Consider the following 6181-nt stretch of genomic DNA (forward strand, 5'->3'; position numbering starts at 1 on the left):
TTCCGGGTATAGCCAGTCTCATAGAGGGCTACGGCCAGGCTAACATCTTGTTGCCTAAGGGTACGCATCTAGAGATATATGATGCATTGTATTCACCCAGCTCTAAGAGAAGCCTATTGAGCTTTAAAGACATTCGAATTAATGGCTTTCATATTGAGACTAAGGGCGAAGGAAACAAAGAGTTCCTTCAGATCATATAGATCGGCCAAGGCTATAAGATAGTCCTAGAGTCTATACATGCGCTCTCTACTGGCCTTTTACTATGCTAAGGTCAGAATGATAGAGACCAATGCTGACCTTAGCGTTTAATGATTACTGTATGTGTCCATGGGGGTAAGTGTGGAACACTCCGTGGCACATGTACATATACAGGACGGCTTGGCCGAATCATTCATAAAACGAATTCAGCTAATAGCTAGACCATTGCTTATGAGGTCTAAGCTTCCGGCCACAGCTTGGGGACACGCAGTCTTGCACGCGGCCGAACTGATTCGTATCAGACCGTCTAGTGAACATAAATATTCTCCATCACAATTGTTTACGGGTCATGAGCCAGACATATCTCACCTTTAGACATTTAGCTGTGCCGTCTATGTACCAATTGCTCCACCACAGAGAACAAATATGGGACCTCAAAGGAGGATGGGGATATATGTTGGATATGATTCTCCCACGATTATAAAATACCTTGAGCCAACTACGGGTGATTTATTTAAGGCCATGTATGCGGATTGTCACTTTGATGAATTCGAACATCCAACATTAGGGGGAGATAGCAGTAAACTGGTAAAAGAAATTACATGAAATCAAACATCCTTATCTTGGCAAGATTCTCGGACTCAAGAGTGTGATTTAGAAGTCCAAAAGATTATACATTTACAAAAGCTAGCTAATCAATTGTCAGATTCCTTTGCTAAACCGAAAAGAGTGACTAAGTCATATATACCAGATGCTAATGCAACAATAAGAATTGATGTTCAAGAGGGATACAATCAAGTTTCTACAGAGTCTAGACAACGTTTGAAACGTGGTAGACCAATAGGTTCCAAAGATAAGAACCCTCGGAAAACTAAGAAAGGTGCAGATAATGAAACTGAGGTTGTTAAAACTCTAGACACGATCGCGGCCGTTCCTAAATCCCGGGACTTAGGTGCAGCCGATCCCAAAACCCTAATAGCGATCGCGACCGATCATGAATGCTTAGATGCGGCCGGCCCTGATGTATGTAATACTGATTCTTGGGACACCAAGATTCAAGGTACTGAAGGTCCTGATAATAATGAGATCTCAATAAAATGGAACAAAAAGAATGTCTACATTGATGATATATTTGCATGCAATGTAGCACTTGAAATCATGGATTGAATGAGGATCATGAACCCACGTCCATACATGAGTGCACCAACAAATCAGATTAGATCAAATGGAAAGGGGACGTGGAGTTAAGTTCATTAAGAAAAGAGAGGTTTTGGTCCCATAGTTCGGACAACTCTAGATGTGAAACTAGTTGGACAAAAAAAAGAGTCTTTGTGAAAGAAATGATACATGGCGAGATAGCAAGATATAAGGCACAGCCATATGCACAAGGATTCCACAAAGACCAGGAATCAATTATGAGGAGACATACTCCCCTGTGGTGGATACAACAAACATTTAGATTCCTAACAAGTCTGGCCATAAAAGAAGAAAAATAGACTTGCGGTTAAAGGATTATATATATGAAAGTACCAGAGGGTATTAAACTGAAAAAAAAGCAAGTTCTCGAGAAAAACATTGTATAAAGTTGAACAAGTCACTTTATGGATTGAAACAATCAGGCCGAATGTGGTACAATAGGCTAAATGAGTATCTTGTGAAAGAAGGATATAAGAATAATGCGATCAGCCCTTGTATCTTCATAAAGAAATTCGGCCAGGGCTTTGTGATCATAGCAGTGTATGTTGTTGATCTGAATATCCTAGGAACCTCTGGAGAAATCTCTCAAACAGTTGAATATCTTAAGAAAGAATTCGAGATGAAAGATCTAGGAAAAACAAAGTTTTTTTTGGGATTACAGCTTGAGTACATAAGAGATGGAATCCTTGTGCATCAAATGGCATATACAGAAAAGGTACTCAAGAGATTCAATATGGCTGAGTCTCACCCATTATCTAGCCCCATGGTCGTGAGGTCCCTCGGCCTGAACACTGATCCATTCTATCCTAAGATGGACGATAAAGATGTCCTTAGTCCCGAAGTGCCATATCTCAGTGCCATAGAATCTTTAATGTATATGGCTAGTCACACGACCAGATATATGTTTTGTCGTGAATCTATTATCTAGATTAAGCTCTTGTCTAACCCAAAGGCACTGGAACGGGATTAAATATGTTCTTAGTTATCTGCAAGGAACGAAAGACTTGAGTTTATTTTATATTAACCAAAACAAAAAAGGTTTAGTTGATTTTGATGATGCATGTTATCTTTCGGATCCACATAATGCTCGATCACAGACAGGCTATGTTTTCACACATGGTGGAACGGCCATATCAAGGCGTTCCATGAAGCAGACAATCGCGGCCACATCTTCAAACCATTCGGAGATCTTGGCTGTTCATGAGGCCAGCTGCGAGTTGTTCAGAACAGAGGGAGTAATGCGTGTTGTACTCTTTTTTCTGCATCCAAGGGGAGGTGTTATAAATCATATTGTGGATGTCCATAACCGGCCCGGTTCATAATCGGCCCAATACTAGAGAGAGAGAGAGTCGACCGTGAGGAGAGAGAAAGAGAGAGAGAATCGACATATTGTCTTTTCCTTATTAGATTATGATTTGTATTCTTTCCATATTTGTATTTCCTTTCTTTAGTCTTTTCATTATTCTATGACGGTGTAATTCTCTATATATAAAGGACTCCTTATGTTTATGAATAATACAAAAACATAGATTTTATTCTCTCGTTTCACAGCAACCATAACACTTATGGTATTAGGGTTGGATGGTTTGACTCTAAGATAGTCAAATTAATGGAATTTAACTAAACACAAATTTATAATGCGATAGAAACTTATTTAATGAAAATTTTAATGCGATAGAAACTCATTTAATGCTTAATAAATTGAAAAATATTTCGTTTTCAAATTAGACCAATTTAAAATATGATAGAATCTGATAAAATAATAAAATAATAATTTTACTTAACCTTATACAAATATGTAATCTCATTATTAAATAACAAATTAATGATTGTATATACTATTTATAAATATTTTACTATTTTCTTAAAATGAAATTAGTTTCTTTTTTTCCTTATTTAAAGTATTTGGATCTTATTTTTAGGATTATATGTAAAATAAATTTATATTTTAAAGTATATATCTCTAATACATTAAAGCATTGAATAATTTAATAAAGGGTAAAATCTATAACATTTAGTAGATATATAAAATCATTAAATATAATATAATTTTATTTTAAATAAAAATATAAACATAAAAACTATTTACATTTTTAATATCATAAACTAAATTAATAACTTTATAAATTTTATTATAATCCAACATTTTTAATTTATAGTATATCAATTCCTGCTAGGCTGCTACAGTGCTACTCAAAGGAATGGAAACTAAAAGGCATGTTGGACCCCTCTTTCTCATACATGTCGTAGCCCTTGATTTCTCCTTTTCTACTCTTAACAATGGAATCAGTTTAACTCAAAAGTCCATAGAGGAAAAATAAGTAAAAAACGCTAGAGAGAGGGGTCGAACCTCTGACCTTGTGGTTAACAGCCACACGCTCTAACCAACTGAGCTACTCCAGCCGAATGATACTGAAATAGAAGAACTACTTTCCTATTGGTAAAACATAAACAAATAAGATCATGGAAAAGATTTATAACTCACCTATGAGTTTAAGATTATTAAATGACAAATTTAATGTTATTAACCTTTTTATTTTAATTTTAAAATACAATGTTTTTAAATTTGTTACTTAAATCAATTATTCCAAAATCCACAGTTATTGAAACTGTTTTAAGTTATGGATTTTATGATTCTTCTAATCACTTTATAGTGTTTGATTGAGTTTTTTAATTAAACAAATAAAAATCTTATCTTGGTGAGATTCTATAGTGGTTTAACAAAAAAATCATATTAAACTCTCAATTCACCTAAATTTTTTTAAAACTTACTAAAAGCCGATTGTTTCAAATTTTAGAATGAGTACATCTCTTAGTCATTTTCGGTCTTCTATAAATGAGTCAATTAACTTTTGATTACTTTTTTGTATGTTATTAAGTATGTTTGTGGGTAAAGAATAAGAAAATGAATAATGTGGGACAACTTATAAATCTTTTTAAATTATGCCGACATGTTGCTTTTGGTTTCTCGCTTGCTAACATGACAAATTTATTATATTTTTTAATTAAACATATTTTTACTTATTAAATTTTATGATATTTGAAAATAAATTAATTTTATATAAAATGTGTTGAAATATATTTTACTATTACTTTTAATTCTGTAAAATTTATTCATCAAATTTATTTTCTTAAAAAATTAACTTCTATCTTTAAAATATCAAAATATAAATACATTTGTATAACTATATTAATTAATGCTATTAGTTTTTATTAATTATTTAATTTTTTTTAGTTTATAGTATAAAATGATACATACCCTCTCATATTTTTTAATTTAATTATGTATACTTATTTAACCAATAGTATTTGAGATAAATAAAAAAATTTACAAGAATGATGCAGTTTTCAATTTATATTAAGATGAAAACAAGTATAATTTGCATTGAAATTCTAAAATGACACTTTTTATTTAACAAAAAAAAAATATTAAAACGATATTAGTTTTACAAATAATAAATATCACGGATTACCATAAGGCTCCAAAAATATATCTTAAGTATGTTGTGATGTATCATTGTTAAAAAATTCGCTGGATAAGAATTATGTCGTAAAACGAAGGTTTTAGGTCTGAATATTATTGTGTTTTATTAATGAATAAGAGATCCCTTTATATAAGGGTTACATGAGAGATAAATGGAAATACATAAATGGAAAGATTACAAATCATAAACATAGATGAAATAGGAAAACTAGAAGAATGGAAAGTCTCTAGCCGACTTTCCCTATCTTCCCATGCCGCGGCCGCCGCCTCTCTCTCTAGGGTTTGGACCGTCTCTCTCTAGGGTTTGGGTCGGTTATGGACTGGGCCGGTTATGGACATCCACCAATTGATTTATAACACTCCCCCTTGGATGCCATAACCATTCAGGGATTGTAATACGCTTAATGTTGTCTCATTAAAACCTTATCAGGAGAACCCAGTGGGACAAAACCATGATGAAGGAAAAAGAGCACAACACGTACTACTCTCCCTGATGTAAACCTCAGTGGAAGTTCTTCAACCTATGCATCTGATGTGTGAGCTTCCTGAACGTGCAGGTAGGAAGTAAACAAATCGGCCAAGTTTATTACTAAACCGTAACTGGATTACTTTGACCTCTCCGGTCTTTTCTCATGTCTTATGACATCGTGTGTGCATGGTCAATAAGTGAATCTTTGCTGTCGACTACTCTTAATTTGGTCGGTCAGACTTACAGACAATATACATGCTGAGCATGGTGCCATGAACTTGTAATCTCAAGTCATAAGTCTATGTCCCGGTGCATCTTTTCCACACGGATGTATATCAACCACACTCTAATCTGATCGATTCATTTTGAGTCATAGATCTCGCCTATACATGTTTATAACTTGTCTCATGAGTGTCTAAGATTAAGATGTGATCAATGATTATTGCTGTGATGAGTTTTACGATCCCATTGAACTATGGCTCTGCAGCCAAATACACTCATGGACCTCATACATGACCATCGACTCTTCTTGCCTTTGGCAATGCTACATTCATTAGTCTTTGCAGTCCTATCTTAATATATGATGGCGTCCCATGACCTTTCTTGCCGTGGACCATATCACGCATATTAGGTCATGGACCTCGGCCACATGTGTTTATGGACTACAACACGATGGCTGATCTTTCTTTTCACTAGCCATGATCAAAGAAGAAGGGCCGGACGCCTCTAGCCAGACACCCACACAGATTTAATAAATAATTTGTATCAATCAATTAACCTTTCTTTAGGCTGGTTTAGTATAAGTAAACACAAGGAATTCAAATCTCTTTTAC

The 6181-nt window shown here is 34.2% G+C and overlaps 1 non-coding gene across 1 annotated transcript; it reads right to left on the minus strand.

Annotated features, from left to right (window-relative positions):
- Positions 1-3724: 3724 nt before the first annotated feature.
- TRNAN-GUU lies at positions 3725-3798 on the minus strand. Its single transcript has one exon. It is a non-coding gene; the product is annotated as a tRNA-Asn (tRNA).
- Positions 3799-6181: the final 2383 nt, after the last annotated feature.

Source organism: Brassica oleracea, chromosome C9 (assembly GCF_000695525.1).
Source record: "Brassica oleracea var. oleracea cultivar TO1000 chromosome C9, BOL, whole genome shotgun sequence".
Lineage (NCBI taxonomy): Eukaryota > Viridiplantae > Streptophyta > Magnoliopsida > Brassicales > Brassicaceae > Brassica > Brassica oleracea.